The 16677-nt window shown below is 41.2% G+C and overlaps 1 protein-coding gene across 1 annotated transcript in view; it reads left to right on the top strand.

The window, feature by feature from the left end:
* The window catches only part of SH2D4A (SH2 domain containing 4A), a 75248-nt gene that overhangs the window by 56241 nt on the left and 2330 nt on the right, over window positions 1–16677 (top strand). The window lies entirely within an intron of this gene.

The following is a 16677-nucleotide window of genomic DNA, read 5'->3' as shown; positions in this document are numbered from 1 at the left end:
TTTATCACCAGGAAGCCTGTTGTGAAATATTAGGATGGTAGCCCTTTATAGGTTTATCATCTTTTCTTTGTCACATCCACCATGAATTACCCTTCATAAGATGGTATTTTGGTTGCCTAATTTTTCACTCCACAAAGTTTTATACTTTCATCTTTTTCTCTCAATTAAGGTCAAGGTAAGGATGGGAGTGGGTAGGAGAGGACAAAGGGATTGAAGACTGGTGGATTTCTGGCTTTTGTGGCTGGGAGGAAGGTGGCTGAGCTATCAATGCAGAGAAGGAACATAGGGGATGGGGAGGGTTAGGGAAGCAGAGAAGAAAACAGAGTGTTCTGTTTCACAGCATGATAAATGTAGTTAATAGAGTATTGTATGTTTCAAAAGTGCCAAAAGAGTACATTTCTAATGTTCTCCCCAGAAAAAAACTAAGTATTTCAGGTGATAGATGTGTTAGTTTAATTATTCCACATTAGGCTCATATATCATAACATCTCTTGGTATCCCATAAATTTAAACAATTGTAAGTTGAAGATTTACAATGAAAAAGTTCCACACTCCTCCCTGTGAGCCACAATGCCTACTTGATCTGCCCCGTCTATTGCTCCAGACCCATCTCAAGCCACTGTCCCTGCCTCGGTCACCTCTCCAGGCCTCCCTTCCGTCCCTCAGACACACCACACTTGTCCCTACCTTAGGGATCTTGCAGTTGCTCTTCCTGCACACCTTCGTTTGGCTGACGACTTAACGAATTGACTCACGTGATTGCAGACCCTTAGTAAGTCCCAAATCTGACAGGGTAGGAGGGAAGGCTGGAGATGCGGGAAGGAATGGCTTTTCCCATCCAAATGCCCCCTGCTGGCAGCATCCCTTCCTGCTCAGGGGAGGTCAGCCTTTGACGTAGTAAGGCCTTCAACTGACTGGACGAAGCCCACACACATTATGGAGGGTAATCTGCTTTACTCCAAGTCCTCCCATTTAAATCTCATCCAAGGCCGGGCACAGTGGCTCATGTCTATAATCACAACACTTTGGGAGGCCAAGGCAGGTGGATCACTTGAGGTCAGGAGTTTGAGACCAGCCTGACCAATGGGGCAAAACCCCATCTCTACTAAAAATACAAAAATTAGCTGGACATGGTGGTGCACACCTGTAATTCCAGCTACTCGGGAGGCTGAGGCAGGAGAATTGCTTGAACCCATGAGGCACAGGTTATAGTGAGCTGAGATTGTGCCATTGCACTCTAGGCCTGGGCAACAGAGTGCTTCTCTGTCTCAAAATAATAAAATATAAAACAAATCTCATCCAAAAAACCCTTCCCAGAGACATCCAGAATAATTTTTGACCAAGTATCTGGGACCATGGCCCAGTCAAGTTGACCCATAAAATTAACCATGGAGGCAACTTTCTTGGTGAGACTATGCTGGTCTGCTTGCTATAGACAACATTCAGATGAGCAATTAGTTAGTTTTCTCCTTAATGAAGCTAGATTTAAGTTCTCAGAATGTAATCAGGCAAAATCATCTCAGAAATCCTCAAAACCACAGGCATGAAAGATCATACAAATTTTAATTTTTTCCCTTCATTAAAAAATGATTTTTCTTATGGAATATTTTAAACACAAAGTACCAAGAAAAATACAACAGCAGTGATACAACAAATGTTGTATCTGTTCTCCAGGTATAATGAATATTAACAGCCATATTTACTTCATATCTGTTTTTCTTAAGAAATAAAACTTGCCAGGGCGGGCGTGGTGGCTCATACCTGTAATCCCAGTGCTTTTGAGAGGCTGAGGTAGGCAGATCACTTGAGGTCAGGAGTTCGAGACCAGCCTGGCTAACATGGCAAAACCCCGTCTCTATTAAAAATACAAACATGATCTGGATGTGGTGGAAGGCACCTGTAGTTCCAGCTACTTGGGAGGCTGAGGCAGAAGAATTGCTTGAATGCAGGAGGCGGAGCTGGCAGTGAGCCAAGATGGCGCCACTGTACTGCAGCCTGGGAGCAGAGTAAGACTCAATCTCAAAAAAGAAAATCTGCCATATAGAGTTAAGGTCCCCTTTGTTGCTTTTCTTTTTAATCTGATTTCCTTTCCTTGTATCCTTCACTGGTCTTCTAAAGCTGTGATTTCTATCCATATTTTATATGCTGTAAACATATATATAGTAATAAAAATATACAGTATTGAGTTTAACATTTCAGTGGGATCATGTTACATGTATTGTTTTCTCCCAACATTGTTCCTGGGATTTGTCCTTGCTTATACATAGAGACAGGCTCATTCATTTTACCTATCATGCAGTGTTTTATTTTATATATATATATATATATGTATATAAAAATATATATCTACACACACATATGTTACACACATATCATTATTCATCTCTTCTACATTTGCTATAACTTTTTTGCTCTTACAGAAAATGATGTGGTATACACCCTTGAACATGTCTCGCTGTAAACATATATGATCATTTCTTCAGAGTATATATCTAGAAGCAGAATTCCTAGGAGGTAGGATATGTGCATCTTTAATTACACTACATATTGCTAAATGCCCACAAAACTGATTATACGAGTATATACTCCTACCAGCTGTACTTGAGAATTTGTTTCCCTCTGTACTTGCCAGTTCTTGATACTGCCAGATTCTCATTTTCCATTCCTCACAGTGGAATCTTCTTATTTTAATTTGTACTAATTTATAGTGACTGAGCTCATATATTACTGGCTGGATGAGTAGGCCTTCTGTAATTATAGAGATCTTTTGACCATTTTTCTAATGAATTGATTTTTTATATTGACCTATAGGATTTTACATATTCTGGAGACTGATCCTTTGTCAATTATATGGGTTACATATATATTCTCCTACTTTGTGACTTGTCTTTTAAGTCTGTTGACACATTTTAAGGGAGATAAGTTTTTCATTTCAATGAGGTTAAATTTAGCTATTTTTCCTTTATGGTTTTTGCTTGTTGTATCATGCACAATCCACCCATATTTTATTTTTGCATATAACAGGCATGGAGACTCTATTATGTGAAAGTATGCACTATATACAGTTTACCACCTTCACAGTTCTTTGTTGTTTTTGTTGTTGTTGTTTTGAGATGGATCCTCGCTCTTGTTGCCCAGGCTGGAGTGCAGTGGCACGATCTTGGCATACTACAACCTCTGTCTCCCAGGTTCCAGCAATTCTCCTGCCTCAGCCTCCTGAGTAGCTGGGATTACAGGCGCTTGCCACCAAGCCCTGCTAATTTGTGTATTTTTAGTAAAGATGGGGTTTCATCATGTTGGCCAGGCTGGTCTTGAACTCCTGACCTCAGGTGATCCACCCACCTCAGCCTGCCAAATGGCTGGGACAACCATTTTTAAGTGTACTGTTCAGTGTTAAATACATCCATAATACTGTACAACTGGTCATGTGTGGTGGCTCCCACCTATAATCCCAGCACTTTGGGAGGCCAAGGAAGGCGGATCCTTTGAGCCCAGGAGTTTGAGACCAGCAACTTAAACATGGCAAATTCCATCTCTACAAAAAAAACATAGCAACACCCCATCTCTCCCCCCCCAAAAAAAAAAAAAAAATATCTGCCAGGCGTGGTGGTACATGCCTGTAGTCCCAGCTGCCTGGGAGGCTAAGGCAGGAGGATCGCTTAAGTCTAGGAGACAGAGGTTGCAGTGAGCCAAGATCACGCCATGCACTCCGGCTTGGAAGACAGTGACAGACCCTGCCTTAAAAAAAAAAATTGTACAGCTATTACCACCATCCATCTGCAGAAGTTATTTCACCTTGTAAAACTGAAACTACCCATTTAATAATAATAATGCTCCATTCACCACCAACCCCCAGCCCCTGGCAACTATCATGGTGCTTTCTCTATGAACCTGACTATTGTAAATACCTCATATAAGTAGAACTGTACAGTATTTGTCTTTCTGTGACGGGCTTATTTCATTTAGTATCATGTCCTCAAGATTTCTTCATGTTGTTGTGCATGTCAGAATTTCCTCCCTTTTCAAATCAGAATAATACTCCATTCTATGGATGGACCACAGTTTGCTTACCCATTATCTGTTGATGGACTCTTGAGTTGCTTCCATGTTTCAGGGTATTGTGAATAGTGCTGCTGAGAACACAGGTGTACAAATAGCTCTTCGAGACTCTGCTTTCAGTTCTTTTGGGTATTTACCCAGAGGTGGAATTTCAGGATTATAGGGTAATTCTATGGTTTAACTTTATAGAAACTGGCCATACTGTTTTCCATAGTGGCTATGCTATACTATTTTACCTCCCCACCAACAGTGGCTATGCCATACTATTTTTACCTTCCCACCAACATTGGCTATGCTATACTATTTTACCTTCCCAACAACAGTGCACAAGAATTTCAATTTCTCCACATCCTTGCCAGCACTTGTTATTTTTCTTTTTCCTTTTTTCTCTTTTAAGAGACAGGGTCTTGCTCTGTGGCCTAGGCTGGAGGACAGTGGCACAATTAGAGCTCACTGCAGTCTTGAACTCCTAGGCTCAAGCGATCTTCCCACCTCAGCCTCCTGAGCAGCTGGAACTACAAGCATGCAGTACCATGACTGGCTAATTTTTTTAATTTTTGTAGAGACAGGATCTCACTATGTTGCTCAGGCTGGTCTCAAATTCCTGGCCTCAAGCAATCCTCCCTCCTCAGCCTCCCAAAGAACTGAGATTACAGGCATGAGTCACTGTGCCTGTTTTCCTTTTTTCTCTCTCTCTCATAGCAACCATCCTAGTGGGTGTGAGGTCATATGTCATTATGGTTTTGATCTGCATTTCCCTAATGACTAGTAATGTTAAGCACCTTTTCATTTGCTTATTGGCCATTTGTATATCTTCTTTGACAAATGTTTACTTGAACTCTTTGCCCAGTTTTGGATTGGGTTCTTGTTGAATTGTAAGAGTTTTCTATACAGTATATTCTGGGTATCAATATTAGATATCTAATTTAAAAATATTTTCGCCTGTTTTATGAGTTGCCTTTTTACTCTGTTGAGAATGTCTTTTGATGTATAAAATGCTTTAATTTTTATGAAATTTGATTTGCCTATTTTTTTTCTTGTGTTGCTGGTGCCTTTGGTGTCATATCTAAGAAATCACTGCCAAATCCGATGTTGTGAAGGCTTGGCCCTCTGTTTTCTTCTAAAAGTGTTCCAGTTTTAGGTCTTACATTTAAGTCTTCGATCCCTTTTGAGTTAATTTTTATATACGCTGTTAGATATGGGTCCAACTTCATTCTTTCACATGTGGTTATCCAATTTTACCAGCACCATTTGTTGAAATGACTGCCCTTTCCCTATTGAATGGTGTTGGCACCTTTGTCAAAAATCATTTGACCACATCTATGCATTTTTATTTCTGGGTTTTTTATTATAATCTATTGGTCTGTAAGTCTGTATATATGCCAGTACCACACTGTTTTGATTACTGTAGCATTGTAGTAAGTTTTGAAATGACTATGTGTGATGTCTTCCTGCTTTTTCTTCTTTTTCAGGATTGTTTTGATTATTTGGGGTCTCAAGATTCCATATGAATTTTTGGATGGGTTTTTCTATTTCTACAAAAGATGTTGGGATTTTGGTAGGGATTACATTGAATCTGTATATCATTTTGAATAGTACTGTTATCTTAAGTCTTCTAATCCAGGAACATGGGATGTGTTTTTATTTACTTATGTCTTCTTCATCTCAGCAATGTTTTGTAGTTGTGTTTTTTTTTTTTTTTTTTGGACAGAGTCTTGCTCTGTTGCCTAGGCTGGAATGCTGAAGTGCAGTGGTATGATCTCTGCTCACTGCAACCTCCACCTCTCAGGTTCGAGGAATTCTCCCATCTCAGCATCCCAAGTAGCTGGAATTAAAGGCAACCACCACCATGCCTGGCTAATTTTTACATTTTTAGTAGAGACAGGGTTTCACTATGTTGGCCAGGCTGGTCTTGAACTCCCAACATCAAGTGATCCACCTCCTTCAGCCTCCCAAAGTTCTGGGATTACAAGCCTGAGCCACTGTGTCCAGTCATCAATGTTTTATAGTTTTTATTGTATAAGTCTTTCAATTCCTTGGTTAATTTCTAAGTATTCTTTTTGATGATAGTGTAAATGGAATTTGATTTGTAATTTCCTTCTCAGAGTGTTCATTGTTAGTGTATAGAAATGCAACCGATTTTTGTGTGTTTTGAGTGTGTATCCTGCCACTTTGCTTAATTCATTTATTAGTTTTAACAGTTTTTTTGTGGAATCTTTCTGGTTTTCTACATAGATGATTGTATCATCTTACAACAGAGATAATTTTACTTCTTCTTTTCTAATTTGGATACCTTTTATTTTATCTAACTGCTGTAGCTACAACTTCCAGGAATAGTTGAATAGAAATGGCAAAAGTGGGCATCCCTTCCTTATTCCTGATCTTAGAAGAAAGGTCATTCAACATAACTATGATGTTTGCTGTGGGTTTTTCAAACGTGGCCTTTACTATGTTGAGGGAGTTTCCTTCTCTTCCTAGTTTGTTGAGTTTTTATCATGATAGGGTATTGCATGTTGTCGGATGCTTTTTCTGCATTGAGATGAGCATGTATTTTTTTTCATTTATCCTGCTAATACAGTGTATTACATTGATTGATTGTCATATATTGTACCATCTTGCATTCCAGGAATAAATCCTACTTGGTATGGTGTATAATCCTGTTGACATGCTGCTGGATTAATTTTGATAGTAACCATGTTACTATAGTACTAGCTTTTATAATTGCCTATGTCTTTACCTTTATTGAGTTACTTGTTTCTTTATTTGGCTTTGAGTTACTATCTGCATGCTTTCATTTCACCATGTAGCATCACCATCCTTGGACATTTCTTTCATGGCAGGTTTAGTGGTAACAAACTTCCTTAGCTTTTGTTTACCCCAGAATGTCTTCATTTGTCTCTCTCTTTTAAAGGACACTTTTGCCAGGATTGGCCAAAAGAATCAAGAATCAGTAGGATTCTTGATTGACAGTTTTTTCTTTTAGTATTTTGAATATGCAGATAGTCCTCAATTTACAATAGTTTGATTTACAATTTTTCTACCTTACGATGGTGTGAATGTCATACACGTTCCATAAAAACCATACTTCAAGTACCTGTTCAACCATTCTGTTTTTCACTTTCAGTACAATATTCAGTAAATTACATGGGATATTTAACACATATAGTGTTTGTGTTAGATGATTTTGCCAAACTGTACAGTAATGTAAATATTCTGACCATGTTTAAGGTAGGCTAGGCTAAGTTATGAGTTTCAGTAAGTTAGGTGTATTAAGTGCATTTTTGACTGATAATATTCCCAACTTATGCTAGGTTGTAACGCCATCATAAGATAAGTTGCGGAGCATCTTTACTGGCCCACTGCTGTCTGTCCTCCAAAATTACTGATGAGAAATCTGGGGATAATCTTATTGACCATTGCTTGTATGTGATGAGTTGCTTCTCTCTTTTCTCTGTTGCTGCTTTGAAGATTCTTTTTTTTTTTTTTTTTTTTTTTGAGACAGGGTCTCACTCTGTCACCCTGGCCGAAGCCCAGTGGCATGATCTTGACTCACTACAGCCTCGACCTCCCGGGTTCAAGCAATCCTCCCACCTCAGCCCCATCAAGTAGTTGGGACTACAGGCATGTGCCACCATGCCTGGCCGATCTTTGTCTTTTGACAGTTTGATTGTACTATGTGTCAGTGTGGGTCTCTTTAAGTTCATCTCACTTGGATTTCATTGAATTTCTTGGATGTTTATATAATGTCTTTTGTCAAATTTAGGAATTTTTCATTATTTCTTCAAATACTCTCTCTGCCCCTTTCTTCTTCTTCTGATAGTTCCACAAAACATATATTGGGTCATTTGATGCTGTTCCATAGGTCCCTTAGGCTATGTTCACTTTTCTTCATTTTATTCTTTCTGTTCCTCAAACTCAGTAACGTCCATTGTCCTATCTTCAAGTTCAGTGATTCTTTCTTCTCCCTGCTTAAATCTGCCTGTTAATTCCTCTAGTGAATTTTTCATTTTAGTTATACTTTCAGCTCTAGGATTTGTTCTTTTTTTTTTTTTTAGGTTTTTTTATATTTACATTTTGTGCATATGTAAAGTCTTTGAGTAGCTCTGTCGACAGGTCTTTTTCAGGGACAGTTTCTGATTTGTTTTCCTTTGAATGGGCCATATTTTCCTTTTTATTTTCATGCATTGTGATTTTTTGCTGAAAATTGGGTGTTTGAATGTAATAATGTGGTAACTCTGGGAATCTGATTCTTCCTCTTCCCAAAGGTTTACCTTTTTTTTTTTTTTTTTTTTTTTTTATTGTCATAGGCTTTCTCTATGTCAAGGATCAGCCTGAGGTATAAACTTATGGTCTTCACAGCTCCTTTTTGAGCCTGTATCTTTACATGGCCATGAATAGTCATAATTTTCCCCATATATGCAATTATTTTTTAATGTCCTAGTCTTTAATGTCTGGCTCCCAAAAGGGGGAAAAAATTAAGGGGGAGGGATTTTTAAAATGTAATGACTAGATTACCTAGGTTTGAGTTGGGTTTTCTTCTCTGTAAAATGAGAATAATACTAATACATCTATGTCATAGGGTTGTTTTTATAAAGTAAATCAGCTAATATTATGTAAAGTGCTTGGAATAGTACCTAATAGGTGGTGTTTGCTATTTTGGTTTATCAGATTTGTGCAGTTTAAGTTCATCTTTCCGTTTCCCCTTTCTTTTCATATCATTTTGAGTAACAGTGTAAGGAAGCAGCACTTCAATGAAATAGATTGTAATTACTGCAAAAACTGCCCCATGCTATTTCTACAAGTGTTTATTTAGGGCCTGTCTTTAAAAGCTAGGAGGTCACCTCAGAAGGCAACAGTAATTTGGAAGGACAGAGGGTCAACACCCTCACCAACAGAGAAAGAAGTTTTTTGGGTAAGTTTGCCGGGACATTGCAGGTTAAGGTTGAGCTTGGGTTTGGGAGGGACCGTGCAAAGAGACAGGGGTGAGTCTTAGCATTGCTAAAGTAATAGCTCCCATTTTCTAGATTTATGATCTTCTAAATATTATAATTGCTTAAGTCTGCCTGATTTTATCACCCTTTATCTCTTCTTATTCCATTGTCCTTGAACTCTCTATTTTTACAGTTCCGGACTGTCTTGACCTTCAAATGCAATCCTTGTTTTATTCATTTTATTCTTGCATCTGATAGCCAGATTCCAACATTCTTTAAGAAAGACCTTACAGTCTTTGTAATATTTGTAAACTAAGTAAGTAATGTTGGAAAGTCCTTCTGGCCAAATTTAACATCCTGCTGACTGAAGAGTCATCCCAGTTATTCTGACTTCAGATTATGAGTCTCCAAAGTGTGTAGATACATAATTCATTTTACCCACTCACATGCTTTTAAAGTTCCCCAAGACAGGGCCACAGAATAAATAAAATTGAGATCTGAAGTTCTGTCCAGAAACCCACAGGTTCATTTCTTCATTCTATCAACATTTTCCTACTTCTGCTAAAAATACAGCAATATATTGGAGCTTAGAAACTGGCAGGGACTGGGAGTGGGAAGATGGGTAAAAAGCAATCTGTGTATAAACAAGTTTATGATTTAAACAAAAATTCACATATTTGCTTTATGTATCAATAGTTGATCATTATTCCTCTGAAATTTAATGAACACTCTTAGTCAAATGTGGATGTAATTAGACTGTTGATGAAATCTTTCCATCTTGATTTGTTTCTTGTGGCTGTCTTTTGCTGTCTTGGCATACAACTGAGCCTGCCCTCCTCGTGCTTTGGTCCCAGTATTTTATATTTTAATGTACTTAGCAAGGAGATCCTTTTTACTTTGGTGGGGTAGCAATATAGTTCACACTTCAGCTTTTTTTTTTTTTTTTTTTTTTGACACAGAGTCTTGCTACGCTACGCAGGCTAGAGTGCAGTGATATGATCTCAGCTCACTGTAGCCTCTACCTCCCAGGTTCAAACGATTCTCCGGCCTCTGCCTCCCGAGTAGTTGGAATTACAAGGCATGTGCCACCACACCCTGGCTAAGTTTTGTATTTTTAGTAGCGACCATGTTGACCAGTCTGGTCTCGAACTTCTCACTTCAAGTGATCCACCCATCTCGGCCTCCGAAAGTGCTGGGATTACAGGCCTGAGCTACCACACTCGGCCACACTTGAGCTATTTTGATTTCTTCCATTTTTCGATACATCCTACTGACTCTTCAGAGGGTCACTCTGAACCTCTTGGAGGTATTCTCTGTAATTGTTGTTCCCTAGAGATGGTTGTTAAGGTAGAATCGTGTGTCCCACTCCTCCCAACTTCCCTTCTTCTACTCCTGACAGTTTGTCACACACAGCTCCTTCAAAACAGGGACCAGATACCACCCCCAACAGAGCATACGTCACTGAATAGGTTGCATTAAGAAGGGCTCATGGAGGCTTCCCAAAATTTTTCAAAGATCTTAGCAGACCTGAGTCACTGCCCCTAAGTGATCATCTGTCCTTCTACTATTTTGCTGAAGAATGGAGATTTCTTAATTGTGGGGCCATCAATATTCTGCCCACCTGTCACAAAGGGATTTTCAAGCTTCTGTCTTCACCGAGCACAGAGTAGTTATTTATGTGATTTCTCAAAGCCTTTTTGTTCTTAAACCTCAGATAACATATATATCCTGCCTCATCTACATGGATGACTCACACATTTTATGGAGTGGATAGGCTGTGGCCAGCAACAATAATATATCACTGCTGGTGTGTGGCAGAGAAGGACAGCCGGAAGTCCATTCCCAGGCAGGGCTCCTTTTAGCATGAAGGCTTCACCTACATTAATGTCATTAAAGCAAAGCACGTTTTGTCCAAATTATTCTCCATGGTCCCCCAATAAAATTGCTTAGTATTTGTTCAGATTGTAAAGCAGCTGGAGAAGATGAAACAAAGAGGCTAAAACTACACACATTAATTCGGATTTGGGAAGAACTAGCTTTTCTGCAGAACATTCTATGCAATGCTGGCTTTTTCCTGGAAGAACCTGTCTTTTCTCATAAATTACTCAGTGCAGCAGGCTTCCTCCAGAAATGTCACTATGTTTGCCAGTAATATGGGGAATAGGCCATTAGCCCCAAGCTCTTACTTGGGTTTTTGCAGATGATGCACTTGAGTCCCCATCCTGACACTATCACAGGATGGCAGTTGCTGTGCCCGGGAGCCCCAGGCTTCCCACTACACATGCCCAGGACTGGACCCTTGTAGTTCCCTGTCCTGCTCTTGGAGTCCTGAGGTTGCCTAGAGGGGCCTCAGAAGCAAGGGGCAGGTACAGTGGGTGTGTGAGAACCTAAGAAGAGAGATTCTGCCTTGGGGGTTTCGCTAGGAATTTTGAACAGAAAAGGGATTCTACTGTTTTAGTATTTTGAAAGCCATGTATTTGTCATCAAACTTTTGTCATCACATGCTTTTTTTAAAAAAATAAACAGGGTCTTGCTCTGTCACTCAGGTTGGAGTGCAGTGGCATGGTCACAACTCACTGCAGCCTTGACTATCTATCTGGGCTAGGGTGATTCTCCCACCTCAGGCCCCTGAGCAGCTGGGAATGCACGTGTATACCACCACACCCAGCTCATATTTTTTTGTTGTTCTTCGTAGAGATGGGGTCTTGCCATGTTGCCCAGGCTAGTCTCAAACTCCTGGTCTCAAGCGATCCTCCCACCTCAGCCTCCCAAGTTATGGGATTACGGGCATGAGACAGGGCACCTGGCCATGGCCATCACATGCTTTTTTATTTTTGTAGCATCACACACTTTCTGGACAGTTTCTTGTGACACAGCCAGATGATGATGGCTGACTTCTTTATGCCAAGGGAAAGCAAGTAAGGAGTGGTTAAGAGCATGCCCCTGGGGCCACAGTGCCTGGCTTCATATCTGAGTCCCCCCATTAAGGAGCTGTGTGGCCTTAGGCAGCCACATGACTCTTTCCTTCTGTCCCTGATCTGTATAATGCAGATCATTAGGGTTGTTCCTGACTCAATATGTGCATGTAATTTGTTGTTAATATTTGTAAAGAACTGTGTAGCACATAATAAGCCCTTGTTAATAAGTGTTAGCCAGTTAAGATAATGAAGTGAGGATGAATAACGCTAATAGTTCTGATCCTTGACTCATTAAGGAGCTTCTCAGTCCTCAGCAGCATGAATGCTAAGCTCAGAGGTTGGAAGAGTCAACGGTGCACTGTCCCCACATCAAGGCATACTACACATACATAACCAATGAAAAATGCATCTTCTTTAAGTTGCCAAGGTGACAAATGAACACCCCTTTGTGAAATAAAGACTTATTTTATTTTCGGCTCATTCCAGGAAAATTCCATGAGCCTAGTGGGTTAAAAAGCACAACCCTAGAATAGGAGACAAGAGCCCTGGAAGTGTCATTCGCTAATATCGCAAGCTTGGGCACTTGCCTTTTCTGCATTAGTTTCCTCATCTATAAAATAGAGATGATGATAATAAAAGCTCTACTTTTTAGAGGAAACAACTCTAAAATGCAGTGGAAGCACATTGAACAGTGTGGTACACCAGTGCAAAGCAGGTGTTCTGTCTGAGAGAACGGGTGAGAACATGGGCTCTGAGGTCAGCCAGCCTGGGTCCATTCCCAGTGCTTCTCCTGACCTACCCGAATGACCTTAAACAGGGTTTGCAAGTTTTCTCATCCATTATTTGAGGATAATAACAATATGTCTATGTAGGGTTGCTGTGTGGATGAAAGGAGGTGATACAAACTTTATTTGGCTTTCATCTGATTTTTAAACACATATTTTCCAGACACAGGAAGTTGTACAGATATACCCAAATAGTATTAGACCTCGTGGCACTTCAAAGAAAGAAGAAATGCATCTCTTGTCCCTATGATCAGAATTCTTAGATTAGAGGCACTGGCTGCACAGAAGTGTCCCACAGAAGGAAGTTTCTGACTTGATTATAAGACACAAGCATTCATTAAACTCTTTTTTGGTCATCTTCTAAGTGGCAGGTGCTGAGTGTGTAAAAATAAATAAGATGGTGTAGTTGGCCTCTAGGAGCTCACAAGGAAGTGGGGGAGAGCAGGACAGTCATGGCAGCAGGTTCTGTGAATTCTTGGAGTATTCTTGGATAGAGGTGAAAACTAGCTGAGTATGCAGATGGAGGTAAGTACAGGTGACACCCTGCATTGACCACTTGAGTGCTCAGATGGAGGTGGGAGCAGGTCCTCAGCAGGTCTAGGAGAAACTGAGACTGACTGCCTAGACTAGGATCAGGATACGTGGTGTTCTGGAGTTGAATCTTGTGGAGTGAGTAGGAGTTTTCCAGGAGGAAGCTGTAGAGAAAGATACCATTGAACTGCCCTGTGGGGCAGTCCCTGCCACTTGGATTTCCAACCGGAGCCTGCTGGTGTTTGAGTTACTTCTGGGCTCTTGGGTCTGTTTACCGTCTCCTACGCAAACAAATATTTCCCCGGGGCCTTTCTTGGGCAAAATGTTCATTCTAGAGAGGTTTAGAGCTATGCCGTCCAGTTAGGGTAGCCCCTAAACACATGTGGCTTTTCACATCAAAATGAATCACAAGCCCTATTTCAGAGTTCAGTAGCACATGTGGCAATATTTTCATTATCACACAGAGAGAGGAGTGGGACCTCCTCCAGCTGCGACGGCCCCCTGTGCTGGTGGTGTTGTGTAGGGTGCAGGCTCTCAGGAGTTTCAGTTGCTGCTCTGCCCCAGGCTCTTCAGGGTCAGACATTGCCTATCAGACCTCACGCAGTGACATCTGCTTTCTCGTGGGCTGCCACAGTTCTGCCAGTCCCGGCCTGGATTCAACTCTAAAATCAACAGAATGTTGCCTGGGTGAAAATCTGGTTCACTAAACTGATGGACTAAAATATTCCAACCTGGGCAACATGGTGAAACCCCATCTCTACAAAAATTGGCCGAGCATGGTGGCATGTGCCTGCAGTCCCAGCTACCCAGGAGGTCGAGGCTGCAGTGAGCCGAGATTGTGCCACATTGCTCCAGCTTGGGCAACAGAGTAAGACCCTGTCTTTAAAAAACTAACAAAAAAATACCGCTTTTCTCTAGCACAGAAATCCTCCTATGACATCAGGTTTGGTTTTTTTAAGCTATGTGGAGAGGGCAGGTCAGAGGGAAGCAGTACCAATGTGTCGTAGCCTTTAGGGGCTGGGGTGAAGACCCCTGCATCAGAATTCTTAGAGTTGTGCAAAGGGCAACTCAGGGGACAAGTATCATTAGGTTGACAGGCCGGGTACTGTGGCTCATGCCTGTCATCCCACTATCATCCCAGAACTTTGGGAGGCCGAGGTGGGCAGATCATTTGAGGCCAGGAGTTTGAGACCTGCCTGGCCAACATGGTAAAACGCTGTCTCTGCTAAAAATACAAAAATTAGCTGGGCATAGTAGTGGGCTCCTGTAATCCCAGCTACACAGGAGGCTAAGGCATGAGAATCGTTTGAACCCAGGAGTCAGAAGTTGCAGTGAGCCGAGATCGCACCGTTGCACTGCAGCTTGAGTGACTGTTTAAAAAGAGAAAACGTTGATTGAGTCCTCAGTAATCAATATCTAACACTGGATTTTGGTTTTGTGCTCAAGAATTCCCTATCCCAGCAGATGAACCTCATTGCTTGGCAGTAATCACAGCCAGGACACCCTAAATGCACACACTGCCCTTGAAAGATTCATGACAAATTGTACATTGACCTGTGTATTTAGCTGCACCAAGCCAGTTTGCTAATAAGGAATAGTAATCCTCTTAGACAGCAAAAAAAGCAAAGACAAACTACCTCTTGGATCATTCAAAGCCTAGTGTCCAGGGCACTTCCGTTTGGAACCTGCCCTCTGTCCCATGGTGTACAAGGAGTCTCTACTATGACCTGTGCTTTGCCAACAACACATTTGATTGATTGGGTCCTGGTGTCCCAGGAGATTAGATGGCAGCAAGATCTGTGCGTAAGGCTAAGGGGCTTTTGGAAAGTTTCAGTTACAGTAACTAACTATGACCTCATTTTAAAAGGAATTTGACCTTAGTTAGCCGAGGTTTGGTTATAAGTTTCCAGAATAGCTTTTATTTTACGAATCCAGATTCATCTGGATAATTTCCAGATGTCATAAATTATAACATCTGCCCCTTCCGTTGAAACAGCCTGGAATTTCATAGTGAGCCGTCAGCCTAGGAGGAGGGAGAAATCTTTTTCCAGGATGCTGCTGCTCCTCCAGACGTGGCTCCTTGTTTGTGAAGGGGACTTTTCAGGGTCATTGAAAAACATCCCTGGGTTTCGGAGTCAGTCTCATACACTGTCTTTAGAGATTGGCCATGTGCAGTCCCCGCATGGGCTGGTACCTGGTGCCTTGTTTCAACATATGGTTGTCATTTGTAATTTATCAATGGGACCAGGTATGCTTAGGAAGGGGAAATAGACAAACAGAAGGAGTAGCCCGTATCTGTTGGAACTTAGCCATGATTTGAGTACCTCATGTGGATAGTGGGGCATCTGAACCAAGAGGCTGTCTCAGTGTCCATGGTTCCTGCAGTGTCCTGTGGGTCTGTCTCAGCAGGGAAGGGGTGGAAAAGCGACTGGACATGACACATGCAATGCATGTGCATCAGTCATATGCTGGGAATGAGTGTAATAGGGCCACTGCCCCTAGGAGCAAGGCCCTGGTCTGTTTCAAGGACATTGACTATCTGCAAGTCGGGGAGACTGGCCTTTTCACCCACTCCTATCTCTTACCTGGAGGTCTCACACTGGGCTGACCTTCATACACTGGGACTCTGCAGTGGGACACCTGGGGTTTGTGTCCTCCTAAATATGAAGCAGAAGGGCTGGTCGGATGATCTTGGCTAGGAGAAAACAGACAATTTTAAAAATCCTCCTGTCATTCAAGGTCTGTTTATAGAAAAGAGAATAGAAATGGTTTTATTTTACTCTGGAGAGAGTTCACTTCTCAATTAACTGTACTAACAAGACAAAAGGGCTATGGCAGCCCGTTGCCTTTTCCTGAGGTGGTTCTGTTATTGTTTTGTTTTCCTGATGATAAGGTACTGAGTATCAACACGGAGCCAACAAGAGAAGGCAAGAGCTTTTCTGAAATGAAAAAGGGCCTGCATAGAACGCTGCTCCTCAGCTCACTGAATAATTCATTGACTTCCCCATCTTTCCAAGATGCATTTTCCCTCTATGAGTTTTACAGCATTATCTATTCATCGACGAATTATGATGGGAATAAAAAATTTGGAACATGAGTCAGACCTCATGAGTTTGGACTAACTGGGGAAAAGGCTGGTCTGGAGTAAGTGTGAATTCATGAGGCATCTAAGCTATGTCTATATATAACTTCATTTATGTATCTAAAGACACACATATAGTTTTATTCCTTTAAATGCCAGTGTAGTGTCATTTAGCAATAGCTACAGTCTAAGGTACTTTATAGAACTGAGTCTGACTTGGCTCTGTCACTGAATTACTGAGCCTCCCACACCAGGGAGTCTCAACTTCAACACTACTTCTATCTGGGGCTGGATAATTCTTTGCAGTGTGGGGCTGTACTGTGTCTCATAGGCTATTTAGCAACATCCCTGGCCTCTACCCACATCCCCTA

The sequence above is a fragment of the Hylobates moloch genome, unplaced genomic scaffold, assembly GCF_009828535.3.
Source record: "Hylobates moloch isolate HMO894 unplaced genomic scaffold, HMol_V3 SCAFFOLD_8, whole genome shotgun sequence".
NCBI classification, from domain to species: domain Eukaryota; kingdom Metazoa; phylum Chordata; class Mammalia; order Primates; family Hylobatidae; genus Hylobates; species Hylobates moloch.
This window is presented reverse-complemented; position numbering and strand designations above follow the sequence as displayed.